Here is a 14,273-nt window from a genome sequence, read left to right as displayed (position 1 = left end):
ATTTATATGTCCTTTTGGATTGTTTTATGCAATTAAACTTGTTTCCGTTTTTGTTCCGGGATTGGATGGGTATAAACTTGCAAAAATGCCTGGGATGGTATGGGTTAATACCATCATCACATGCTGCCCAAAATTTAATATTTTTTGAAGCATGTGATGATGGCATTCTTTTTTTTTTTTTTTTTTTCTAACATGCACTAAAATTGCCATCTCTGCACCTTGAATGCTAAGTTGTAGCGGTAGAATAACATTTAGAATATGATGCTAGTCACAAGGAAGTGCTGTAGAAAGGATGCAGAACTCAAGTATTTTCCTTTGCCGGTGGGCTGTATGAAATACTGTAGCTGCAAAAGGAAGTAGGTCAGGACTAAATTAAAGGAAAAAGAGTATAGGTATGTCTGACTTTCGTGTTTTTGCTCACTACACTGTAATGTGGGATAAAAACTTATCATATCTAAAAATTAGAGATATCCATGAATGATCTAAAAATTACAGATAACCATGAATGACTAATAATTGGGTGTTTGCTCTCTGTTCTTGATCATATGGCCATAGGACTTTTCATGAGTCCCTTCTTTTCCAGGTCTTCAGTGAAATAATGTGATGAAGTCTGAAATATTTGAAACCAGTGATGTGCAGGGTGACCCATAAATGAAGCTCCACTAGAAACTCATGTGGCAGTAGATCCTGTGCTCTGGGGGTTGCTTGGTTGACTAATGTGGGCATGTGTGTTGCAGTAGGAGGTGGAAGTGAATAAATGATGCATGGTAGGTAATGATAACACTGAGCAATTCCCACAACTCCTGAGAAAGTACCTGGTAAAGGGGAAGTGGAGCATTATATATGGTCCATCTTGTACAGGTAAGACTTTCAATTCAAATGGCAATGTATGTAACCTGTACGGTACTTAAATACATCGAGCTGGAAGAATGTTCAGGAACTAGCTGTTGTTTGAATGTTTTATTGTTAAGAGTACCAGCATGTACATTTGAGAACTGCTTATCCTCTATCCGTATCATTGTTTGGAAGGAGGATATAATCAGTGTTCTACATCAGAGTCCTGCAGTACAGTGTAAAAATAGGGTGAAACATTGTTAGACTACTGTCTATGAAGCACAGCTCACAATGACATTGCTACTTGTGTGTTCAGAATAATATCAGACAACCTGTAGCAGACTCTTATTTGATGAGGAAGTCAGGAACAGAGGTGAGGGTATGCAGACATGGTAGCCCACAACTATATAGGTACACTAATAGGGTTAATGAATAGCATGGTGGTAGGTGGTGGCGACCTTCATCCACTCACTTGATGTAGTGCTCCCTACATCTTCCTTATCCTTTATCATTCTTTTTCTTTGCCTGCCCTCCTCCCTTCCTATATCTCCCATCTTTCCTGTCACTTCTTATTGCTCTTCTTTCCTTTAAAGGTGGCTTTACATTGAGTGACAAGCCAAATGGTTTCCTGTAAGCCAAGAAACCATTTACAACGCTGGGTGGTAACCATATAACCAACCCATACGTGCTCCCTACGTGTCAATAAGTGGGTTGGTGGAGGGTTAGTGCCCCTCCCCATAAAACCAGTAACTCAAAGTCAAATGGCCACCTCTTAAGAGATTATGGCGTCTGGCAATAGGTAGATAGATAGATAGATGATTATGAAAAGACAAAGGGACATAGGGAGCATTTTTTAAAAAGGGTGGGGTCAGACAAGCCAAATGGTTTCCTGTACACCAGGAAACCATTTACTATGCTGGGTGGTAACCACATAACCAAATTTTGGTGCCTGGTGGTTTAGTGGGTAATTATTGCACTCCAGTCGGATTGAGCCGGTGAAGGTTTATATCCAAGGGGTGGTTGGGGTTTATGCTTACGTAATGCCACTCAGGGATGAGTGAGGCTGGTCACTCTCATCTTAAATGTCAGGACCAACTGCCTAGTCCTAGGCTCCTACGCTCCTCATGGGGCAATGTAGGATTGGATGATGGATGGATGTCTTTTTTTTTTTTTTTTTTTTTTCACTGAGGAAAGTAATTCGGAAATCAATGTAAAACTATACAAAATAATTAAAAGAAATTTATGCAATAATTTCTTAAACTACGGGTACCATGCAAACCAGTTCTGTATACACAGGGATATGTTGATTGTTATAAAAGCTAGCATTGACAGATCTTGACATAATCAGTCTCTCTTCTCTGCCCTGTCTGTTTTTCTCCCAGTTTTTCTCTTCCTTTTTTTCCTTTCTTTCTTTCCTTTCCTCCTTCTGTTACTTCTATCCCTCTCTCATATTCATTTCAGAGTAGCATACAATGGTTATAAAAGAAAGCATTAGAAAAAATGAAAATTAAATAAAAGGGGAAATATATATATATTTCATCCCCTTAAGAGACAATGTTTATTTAAGCCGAAGCAGGTGATTATTGCCTCCAGGGTCATTTCACGAAGATGTCAACCTTTTGTGTCAAGATCAGAATTGCTTAAAAGTACATAAATTATACATCATTTTAAAGCATAGTCATTGAATTTTATGAATCTGAAGAGGAAAAGAGCCTAAACTGTCAACTAAGGGAGCTGCATAAAAAATTGTCATATTATGTCACCAAAGAAAAATCAGTTCTGAATTTAGCAATTTTCATAACATCATTGACCAGAGTATGTTATTGTTTGGAATGCTGACATCATGTTTTATTGAAGATGCATCTATTTGAGTTGTGATTGACACTATCACTAGATAGGACTAATTAGGGCCCAAGCCAGTCCGAAAAATGCGAAAGTCCAATAAAAGCGACATCAGGACTCCCCCTTGGACTTCCTCCTCCTTTTGTTATGCACAGAGGCTTGCTTGTCATTTATGCATTTCTCTCTCTCTCTCTCTCTCACACAGGAGAGGGATGGGGAGGAGGAGAAGGAATGGAGGAGGAGAGAGGAGGGACTGATATTATGGTATCTCCTCCGTTTGCTTCTTTTTTCATTTATTCCAAGAGAGGACTGCTTCTGACTTTATTGGACTTTTCCTGAGCATAAGAGTTTAGTCCACTTGGCTCCTTGAGTCCGATTAAAGCGAATTCCGCTATATTGAAGTCCGTTATATCGAGGTTTTACTGTACTGTATGTGAAATATTTTTGACAACAAATAATTTTTAGAGGTTGCTCATTGCCCTTGAATATCACTGTATAAGTGTCAAACCGTGTATATTCAGAGGATTTTGTATCTGAAATTTTCTTACATGAATTTGTCAGATACGATATCATCTCATAGAAGGTCACAAACGGTTAATTTTGGAAAAAGTTAGATATATTTATTAACTAATCTGAATTGCTTCAAAGCAGGTTATAGATTTTTGATGAACACTTAATTGTAATACCAGTAAACGACTATCAATACAGTCACTTCTGCATTATTAAATGACCATTATGTCGCCAGCCAAATCAATGACCATTCATTGCTGCAGGCGTCACTTAACTCCATGAGGAACTCTGCGTCTGTGGTCGGCCACAACTTGTAGGATGTATTGCAGCTGGTCTTCATCCTTCGTTAGACGACCTGAGAAGGCCTCGATAAGTGCAACTGGACATTCAGCGTGATCATTGGTTACTGTGAGTTTTTGCAAACATGCCAACGCCTTTCCGTATGTACGATCTTCATACCATTGGTCAACAGGTAACTTCAAAAAGTCATCATTGATATCCAGTCTTTTGAAGAGGTTCTTTGTCTGCTTCGTGGTGAAATCAGCAACAGTCTTTCCTCGAATGTCACCAGTCGCAATGGTCACTCACTTGGGAGGATCCTCCATACCATCATTGAAATTCATAGCTTTCACCATCTGTTTCTTGACTTCTTGACTGACGTTATCATCAAACAGTGCAAGACCCACCAGCTCTTCATTCAAGTACCACAGATGAGAGGCAATTTTCTGAGCTGTTACTCTGGAGATCTCATTGTTGATGGTGGCATAGTCGACTAGGGCCCGCGGCAGATGCAGGTCGTTCTGTGGGGCGCTCACTGTGAGTGGTGCTGTTATCCAGGCCTTGATGTAGAAGCGTGTGTAAAACACACGCAGGTCACGGAGACCACGCCCTTCACTGATGGTCAAGGTAAATTGTGAATGAAACATCCACACTTTGAATGTGTAGATTACCTTTGACATCCATCGTGCTTGATGCATCGCGCTGGGCTTAGGAAAACGAGTACCTCGCGGTGGTGATGAACCGAGGAAGATGGCAGTCAGCTCAAGTAGCTCACGGTAATCATCTCGAGACTGCTTGTGCAGAAGTGTAGTGAAAACAAAGGTCAGGACCTCCCCCTTGATATCTTCAAGTTGAGCTATGACCACTTCATCAGATGATGCGTCTTGGAAGTGCTCCTGGTCAATTGAACTCCCAAAAGTTTGAAATCGCTTGAAGAGCAGTACTTTTCGCTCCGGTACAACATACATTGCTGTCTTGAAAGCAGTTCCTGCAAGTAGTTCTAAGTTGTGATGCCGGCAGGCGAGGTACAGGAGTTCTCTGTCCAGTAGCTGTTCCACCATAATGCATGCTCCTTTGTGGCGACCCGAGTTTGCTCTTGTCGTGTTGAAGCAGATGCATTGGACCCTTTCTGCAACTCCCCACCACTTCAGTGCTCTGATCATGGCTTGTGCTTGCTGCAAACCAGTCCCTGATCCTAATTTTGGAACTTCTAATAGCTGAGAATTACCACATGACAAGATAATGATCAGAAGTTGGTCCACTTTTTCATTGTTGGTGAGGTCTGGAAGAAGCTTTCCATCCCAGTGTACGACGATTACTTCTTCCAGAGCGAACTCATTCATTATGCTCATCGCCGTCTCTTTGCGTCATTTCTGTCGCTGTCACCTGATGCTGCTGCTGTTCAGAATTAATGAACTGAGATCATGACCAAAAGCTTTTGCTGTTTCTCCGAGAATCATCAGAGCAGCGCGATCAGACAGTTGATATCAATCCAGAGTGGCCAACAAATTTTGACATACCACGTTGAGTACACCGCTTCCCGTCCGATCAGCGAAGTTAAGCAGCGTTGGGTCTGGTTAGTACTTGGATGGGTGACCGCCTGGGAACACCAGATGCTGTTGGCATAATGTTCTCCCTACATGTCAAGTGGGGTTGGTGGAGGATTAGTGCCCCTCCCTGTAAAACAATTAACTCTAAGCCCTTGGCCACCCCGTTTGGGATACATGGCGTCTGGCAATGAATGAATGAATGAACAACTTTCCGACCACGTTTGGGTGGTGAGGGAAGACTTACATTTAATTCTTCATTTACAGAAGTCATGCAGTTACCACTGGACTCATCCCCAGATGACAAAGTACTGCTACTCTCCAATTCAGCGATTTCTTGGGCCTGCTCAAATGCAGTGGTGGCCTTTTCTCCTTTTTTTTTTTTTTTTTGCGAGGAAGAAGGGACCAAAGGCCATGAGCCCGCAATAACAGTTCCATCGAAGAGAAAAACAAAATACAAGAGAGGGCCAAATTCAAGATCCATTCATTTCGAGATGCCTGGACACACTGCATTTGAAAGACCGGAGATCATAGGCAGCAAGAAATACAGACAGAGGGAGACAGTTCCAGAGTTGACCCATTCCATAAATGAAGGACTGGTAGTAACGGTTAACTCTTGCATTAGAGAGTTGGACAGAAAAGGGATGAGAGTTTGCTGCTTGACGGGTGCTACGCGCCTGTCGTAGAGATGGATGAATGCATGCAGACAGTTCAGAGGAGCAGTGACCATTAAAGAAGCGATAGAAAAGAGATAAAGATGCAACAGTGCGGTGAAGAGACAGAGGTTGAAGGGAGTCAGTAAGAGGAGGAGAGTTAATGAGACGAAAAGCCTTTGACTCCACCCTATTCAGAAAAGCTGTATGTGGGGAGCCTCCCCACACATGAGAGTTGTATTCCACACAGGGGCAGATAAAACCACTGTATAGAGTCAACAATTGTGCAGGGGTAAAGAAAGAACGGAGTCGGCTTAGCACACCCAATCTCTTGGATGCAGATTTTACAAGAGATGTAATATGATCTTTCCAAGATAAGTCCCGTGTAAATGAAACCCCAAGCATGTTCAAGGATGATGCAGGATTAAGCTGAATATCATTAAACATTAGTGGGTATACCTGTGAAAGATTTTGACGGGTTGATAGGTGTAAGAACTGAGTCTTAGATACATTAAAAACAACCATATTATTTTTACCCCAGTCAGAGATACAAGCCAAGTCAGACATTAGGTGTGCCATAGCCTCATCCCTTGTTTGTTGAAGTAACTGCTGAGATGGGCGTAGCGGGAACCGAGTGGAAAGGTGAAGGGTGGAGTCATCAGCATATGAGTGGATAGGGTTAGATGTACAGCTCAGAAGGTCATTGATGAATAAAAGGAAGAGAGTTGGTGATAGGACAGAGCCCTGAGGAACACCACTGTTGATAGATCTAGGAGAAGAACAATGTCTGTCTACAACAGCGGCTATAGAACGACCAGAAAGGAAGCTAGCAATGAAGGCACAGATAGAAGGATAGAAACCGTAAGAGGGCAGTTTGGAAATTAAAGATTTATGCCAGACTCGATCGAAAGCCTTTGAGATGTCAAGTGCAATGGCAAAGCTTTCGCCTAAGTCCCGAAAGGAGGATGACCAGGAATCTGAAAGGTTGGTGAGAAGATCGCCAGTGGAGCGTCGCTGATGGAATCCGTATTGACGATCAGAAAGAAGGTTGTGATAGGAAAGATGCCTTAAAATTTTTCTGTTGAGAATTGACTCGAAAACTTTTGAAACACAGGACGTTAAAGCAATTGGACGATAGTTGGAGGGTTGGGAGTGGTCACCCTTCTTTGGGACTGGCTGAATGAGAGCAAACTTCCAGCAAGAAGGAAAGGTACAAGTTGACAGACAAAAGCGAAAGAGTTTGCCTGGGCAGGGTGTAAGCACAGAAGCACAGTTCTTGAGAACAACAGGACCTGAACTCCATCGGGCCCATATGCCTTGTTAGTATTGAGGCCAGTGATTGCAGAAAATACATCAGCTGACTTCTGACTTCCTCATGGCTGAGGAAGTCAGAGGCGGGAAGTGATGGAGGAACAGCACCGGAATCGTCTAAGGTGGAATTGGAGGAGAAAGTCTGTGCGAAGAGATCTGCTTTATCAGTAGAAGAAATAGTTTCAGAACCATCCAAGTGAGCTCCATATACTCACACTGGTGCTTATTTACTTCTTTGATACTTTGGGTCTAGTCGATTCCTGCCATTGCCCCCGGCCGACCTTTCATACACTGACTGATGAGAAACTGTTTGTCCTCTTCTACTGTGATCAGTTTCAGGGCATCAGCATGTGCAGTATCGAAAAGGTCATCCAAAGTATCTTTAAATGATTGCTCACCCTGGACTTGTGCTGGTGTTTTCTTGCCCTTGTTTTTCTTAAGAAATTGCCATTGAAGCAAAATCTACTTTAATTTTTTTTTGGAATTGCATGTTTGTTGAACTGGAATACGGGCACACTCTCAGAACTGTTCCACTTTTTCGATTGTATTTGTCACTGCTGTTTTAATTGTCTTGTTCTGCTTCAGGTGGAAGTGCAAAAGATAACCTAGGGCTTGGCAGTTTGAAGGCAATTTGGACCCTTTGATATTATCTTCCAACTTGTCGAGCAAGTAGACATCAGACTGAGTCCCAGACAAGTTCCTTGCTTTAGCATCAGTGCTTCCACTCGTCGAAGCCGTATTTGTCCAGAATCAACACAGTTCAACCAGTTATCAGTAATTATGTAAGATTGCCTGTAAAAGCAGAAAGCATGCAATTAAAGGGTGTACCCCTCCCTGTAAAACAATTAACTCTAAGCCCTTGGCCACCCCATTTGGGATACATGGCTTCTGGCAATGGATGGATGGAATTAGATTGTTCATTCTGTACATGGATGGGGTAATAAAAGAGGTACAAGGTAGGGCAGTGGATGTTGGAATGGCCCTAGTGAGAGAGGGCAGTGTTTGGAAACTCCCTGTACTGTTGTTTGCAGATGATACTGTGTTGTTAAGTGAAGACATAGGGGAGCTGCAAGGCTTGGTGGATGAGTTTGGGAGAGTATGTAAGAAACGGAATCTAAAGGTGAATGTAGGGAAGAGTAAAGTGATGATTTTTGAGAGAGGTGAAGTCAGTGAATTTACAATGAGGTTGGATAGTGAGGAAATGGAAAATGTGAGTATGTTTAAGTATTTGGGGAATGTGATGAGTAAGGATGGAAGTTTGGAGGGTGAAGTGGTTGAAAGGGTATAACAAGGAAGAAAGGTTGCTGGTTCCTTGCAAGCAGTGATAAGAAACAGGCAAGTGAGCATGGAAGTGAAAAAGTTACCACGTGACAGTATTGTGATACCAACTCTAACGTATGGAATTGAAGTTTGGACATTGTTGGAAAGACACAGGTCAAGAGTGAGAGCAGTGGAAATGAGTTATTCAAGAGGAGCCTGGAGTCACATGGAGAGACAGGCTGACAAATGAGGATATAAAGGGGCATTGTGGTGTGGATGTGGATGTGATAGGAAGCATTAGGAGGAATACACTGAGGTGGCTTGGCCATGTGGAGAGGATGGAGGGTGAGAGACTGACGAGGAGAGTGTATGTGAGTGAGGTGGATGGGGGTGGGGGGGGGAGGCCAAGGATGAGATGGAGGGATGGAGTGGAGAGGGGGGTGTGAGTTGGGAGCATGGCAATGAAATGGCGGGGGACAGGGCGACGTGGAGGCGATTTGTTTGTGGCCACCCTGTACAGGATTAGGGCATCTGGCAATAGGTAGATAGATAGAATTAGATTGTCACTGTGTGCTATCAGTACACAACTGTGACATCTCTATGCACTTAACAAGTAAGTGAAACACTGTTATATACCAAATTGTCATTGAAATCTAGTAAATTATCGTCACCACGAATATCAGCAGCATAACCGAGTCATGAGGTATAATGACAATTGTCTAACTGCCACGCCCGGTTCACATTAGGCAGCTGTGATCTGCCTAGGTGCTATGAATTTAAATCTTTGTACAATGCAGAGCTGAGTAGTTTCAAGACACCGAAATTGTGTGAAAGACATTTCTGTGAAACTATGTGGGACAAGCTGAATGTGGCGATACGTAATAACATAAAAGGCTGATGAGCGACCTCTAAATATAAATATTTTTGAAAAATATTTTGCATGACAGATTTTCATGTTATATAGAAGGATTTTAGGGGGTATTGTCCTAAAAGTTTGCAAGATCGAAAATTAGGACCACCCTTATATATGTATATGAATAAATATATAATATATATATATATATATATATATATATACAGTAATCCCATTCCTCTTTCCTTCCATTCTCTTCTTCCTTTCCTTCTTTCTTTCCTCGTCCTTCTACCTACGGGTGACTTTACACTCCCTTTTCTGTCATTCTTTCCTTCATTCCTTCCTCTTCCTTCTGCTTATGGGTGACTCTACACTGAATGACAAGCCAAGTGGGTTCCTGTACACCAGGAAACCATTTACTATGCTGGGTGGTAACCAAATAACCAAACTATGGCGCCTGGTGGTTTAGTGGGTAATTATTGCATTCCAATTGGATTGAGCCAGTGAAGGTTTATATCCAAGGGATGATTGGGGTTTATTGCTCACGTAAGGCCACTCAGGGATGAGTGAGGCTGGTCACTCTCATCTTAAATGTCGGGACCAACTTGTCTAGCCCTGGGCTCCTACGCTTCTCATGGGGCGACATAAGATTGGAGTAATCCCACCACTATCCGACGTAATAGAGCCAAAGGCATGTCCGAAAAGTGGTCCCGTCTGAATAGTGGGCCCCAGCCTCCTGGACTTGTACTTAAGGACCCTAACCCAGCCTAACTTTGAAAGCCACCTAAATAACTCCCTAGCAGACTTGCATGGCACCTATTTAAGACCCTATTCACACCAATAATGGACATAATAGCATGAAATAAATGAAAGGGAACCAGAGAATGAGGAATTAGAAGTGGTTATGGAAAATATTTAGCAGTGTAACTTACAGGGTACTTACAGCATGTCCGTGGCCGCCTTCTCTAAGGCTTTGGCATTGGTGAAAATGCTCTTGAAGCCTTCACACGTACAGTAATCCAGTGTTGTGCTGCACTTACAGTAATTCTTTGCACTGTGAGTTATAATTGTTTAACACTGCACATTCCGTAAACTGGGGTGACATCGGACACAGGGTAAATTCGGACATTATTTGGGTAAAAAATTTAAATGCTACACAACTGCTAAAAGAAGGAAGCAGAAATAAATCTTCTAACAGCAAAATGTTGCATTGGTACTGTACATTTTCCCATATAATTATCTCTCTCTAAGCTAATGTTTCAGTGGTGAATTTTAATTAGTGCAGAAAATACTTAAATTTTGGGGAAAAATGAGAACTGCAAAACTTTCTGTGGTGGGAGTGAGTCATAACACATAGCATGATTCTACAGGTTTAGAGGTTTGTGTTAATGTCTATCTTGAAGATTGAAACAGAAAGAGGGTTAAGATCTGTACTTTAAATATGTCAAAACATGACGTGTGTATGTGTCTGCATTTTGGAGATATAAAGGGGTGACTTTGGACACTACAGCCTAACTAGAGTCAGATGTGCAGCATACTCCAAAGCTACATGAATGGGTAGTTGTTCAAATCTCAGATGAGAAAAAATGAAGAAGAAATATTTTGTACTTATAGTCATAAATACTGTGCCAACATTGAAAGTTTGGTTCTTAAAATATGTCAAAGGTACAAAAAACGTATTTGTCACTTCTAACATTCCAGGTGATGAAATGTGTGTCATAGATGAGTCAGATATTGTAAATGTAGATACAGGAACCACTCATGCACAAACGAAAACGTATGATTTTTGACCCTGATGTTAATACATGGCCACACTAAATCACCATGATCTAGTTAGAATGCCAGGTGTACAGTATTCTTTTCATTTTTCTAGTCTGAGACAAAGATATGGTATATTCTTTTCATATTTCTAGTCTGAGAAGAGATATTATTTAGTTTAGTGTAATTAATTTAATCTGAGAAGAGATATTATTTAACTTTTGATATTATTTTTGAATACTGTATTTTGTCATAAAGACCTTTTTTTTTTTTTTTTTTTTTTTCCAAACCACTATTGTTCATATTTTTCTTCAGACTAAAGGTCCTGGTACATTTTGATGTGTTCTCTTTATATTCAAGCTCTTAGTAGTGCCTTAAACTGGCAGACAGGCTTGTAATCCCAATAGTCTTGAAAGTGTCATCCTATGTAAGTTCGGAAAATGTCTGTTTTTCTCAGTCATTTTACAAAAATTCCCCTGCATTGTTGGGTGATTATCATGAAAACTAAATTTTGCAGTATAGTTTGATGCTTTTTCTTTAATACAGTAGAACCTCTCTCATTCGGACTATATGGGGGGGAGGGTTGTCCGAATTAGCAGATTGTCCGGACCATCAGGGTAATCTCCAGTTCATACCAAAAACTATCTACATATGGTATGTTTGTTAATTATTAACATATGTGGCATGTGTCAACCCTATGTAACTGCAAAAGATGAAAGGATACTAAAATAACCAAACTAATCATGTACGATAGTTTTGTACTGCATAATTTACAGGTAAGGCCATGACAAGAAACTAGCCTACATTTTAAATTGTAGTAAGTGACTAAGGCCCGTGTAGGCAAAAAAATAAATTAATTAATTAACTGTAATATTTGGAATAAAAATAAAACTTATGTAGGCAAAAAATACATTGTCATCTTTGGCATATTGATAACACCCATATGGGCAAGAAGCTAATGTTTGATGTACAAGTAAAGCACATTTAAGTACAAAAAATAACCTACAGTAATCATTAAACACTGCAGAATATTCTGACCCATTTTTGTGTAAGCAAACTCCTCCTTTTAACACCTTTATTCATTGCAGAAGCTACACTTGCATTAAGGGGCATGGTAAGGAGGATTAACTTTTGAAATACAGCGTAAAAATATAAATGGTTGGTGAACTAGTTGATGGAACGAATGCTAGCGTGTGTTTAAACAGGCGCCCATGTTGCAACCTAGCGTGATCCGAGACTAAACGAATGATGATCGCTTTCCGCGCCGATACTGAAAATGACTTTAGAATTACTTTCAACATATTTTTGGAGCTTACTATTTTTAAATTTTGTCCGAATTAACAGAAATCCGGATTAAAGGGGTCCGGACCAAAGAGGTTCTACTGTATTATACTCAAAAGGAGGCCATCAGCTTGTAAATTTCTTATTAATATTGTCAGTGAATCTTTTCTTTGAAAACATCAACAGATATATCAAAATTTTCAAATTGGTTGCTCTGTATTTGTTTGTAATTTTTGCAGCATTTTTTTTTAAACTCCCAGGGTGTCCGAAGTCCCCCCAGACTTGTCCGTAAATGCAACTGAGCTACTGAAGGCCTGTTTCAGTGTATTTTAAAGGGATGTCCGAAGTCACCCCAAAGTGGGGGTAACTTCGGACACCTATAAACTACTTTTTTCCAGAATAATGGAGATACTGAGGTTTTCATGCTGATAGGTAGTGAGAGGTTACCGTCTCACGCACATATGTAATACTTAACATCTGTAATTTGTTCCAAATATTTTGCAGCAGGTTGAAAAAACCCCCACAATTGTCCGAAAGTCAGCCCAGTTTACGGTTCTGTTAATTGCACCACACCAGTTTCAATGGCCAGTTTGCACTCCTCAGTTAATTCTTTGCACTCTAAATTCTAATTTCTTAACAGTGCACCATACTGTAAATTCCCGTGTGATCTAGTGGCAAGGTATTGCAGTTTATTCACTGTTTATTCACAAAAACGAGCAGGTGCGGCATCCATTGCGATAAGCATCTACTCGTGATCGCAGTTAGGCGGTAACTGGTGGTGAGGGGGAAGCAGGGTTGCCAGATTGGAACTCGGCCACATTACCAAATGCCTCAGTTTTCATTACCAAATTTAACTTTTCATTACCAATTTCGTAAAGCAAGCATTTATTCTTCACTATTTATATATACAAGTGCACTATTAATCACTCTCCTTACAATTAACAGCATGTTAATTATTTTCACGCAATGTAGGCTAGCAAATTAATCAGAGAGAGCAGACAATCCACCATCTCCTTCCTGTGTATCCTCATACGTGTGAAAAATCCGTTTGGTACTGCATTATTCTGATTCATTACCAAACGAATTTTTCATTATCAAATTGGCCCACATTTGGTAGTGGAAAATACCAAATGGCAACCCTGGGAGGGAGGAAAGAAGGAGTGAAGGGTTCGTGTGTGAACAGAGCTGGCCTGTTAGGCACCGCGCAGCAATTTCAAATTTCGAGTGGGAAAAAATTCAGATTTTGGGGGGATTTTTTTCTTTTTTTTGGCCATTTTTGGGTTCCGAAGGTCCAGGCCCTCAATGTCTGGTAAGTGGGGAGTCCAGATAGTGGGTATCCAGATAATATAGGGATTACTGTGTGTGTATATATATATATATATATATATATATACACAGTACCCTCGCGTCCAGCACGGTAATATTGTCATGCATGGGTCCCATGTTGGACCAATAACGTGTTGGATAAACAACAGAGCTTATGGGGAAAAATGAATTATGTCAGCAACCCTAGGAAAAGTCACATTATATGCCTACCATATACCTATACATATATTAGTACTGCTATAATTATAATGAATCGTACTGTACTATGAATGATAACTAACCTTTTAGGATAGTGTTGGTGGGCTTGTTGGGAATGGAAGGTGGTATCCGAGGCTGTAGGTGGTCCTACTGGGATGGCTGCTGGCATCACTATTGGGTAATGGCTGCTGCTCCTCCTCAACCTCCCTCATAAATCCTTCGAAATTCCTCTCCCCTTTCTTCTGCCTCTCGATGAATTCTACCTTGGTGGTCTGAGGGAACTGCCGCCACTTCCTGGGGTTCTCAGAAGGCTTCCTAGGCATCATGAGCTGAGTAAAATGCAGTAGCAAGGGCAGAAAATGCAGCAAGAAAAAAACACCATCCAATGCGAATTATGCGACTGAGTGGCGCTGTGGCGGGAGAAATTTAAACAAAACATCACGTGAGAGCAGAAGCGTTTTTCATTGGGCAACATCATGATCACATCACGATAGCGGGTGAGGGAGGCTACTTGATCAGAAGTTTTGATTGGTTCTCAGCATCACAGGAACGTCCAGTATGACCGTGTTGGACCAGAGGTGATCGTGTTAGAGGCGAACTCTCTGGATTTCGCCCACTTCT

The 14,273-nt window shown here is 41.1% G+C and overlaps 1 protein-coding gene and 1 pseudogene across 1 annotated transcript in view; both read left to right on the top strand.

The window, feature by feature from the left end:
• The window catches only part of LOC145414373 (tetratricopeptide repeat protein 33-like), a 176,207-nt gene that overhangs the window by 51,317 nt on the left and 110,617 nt on the right, over positions 1–14,273 (top strand). The gene's annotated exons all lie outside the window — the stretch shown is intronic.
• LOC145414496 (5S ribosomal RNA) lies at positions 4,976–5,090 on the top strand (annotated as a pseudogene).

This window comes from Coenobita brevimanus, chromosome 99 (assembly GCF_032717465.1).
Source record: "Coenobita brevimanus isolate Jiangsu-jjx chromosome 99, ASM3271746v2, whole genome shotgun sequence".
NCBI classification, from domain to species: Eukaryota; Metazoa; Arthropoda; class Malacostraca; order Decapoda; family Coenobitidae; genus Coenobita; species Coenobita brevimanus.
Note: the sequence above shows the minus strand (reverse complement) of the source record. Positions and strands in the feature narration are given on the sequence as shown.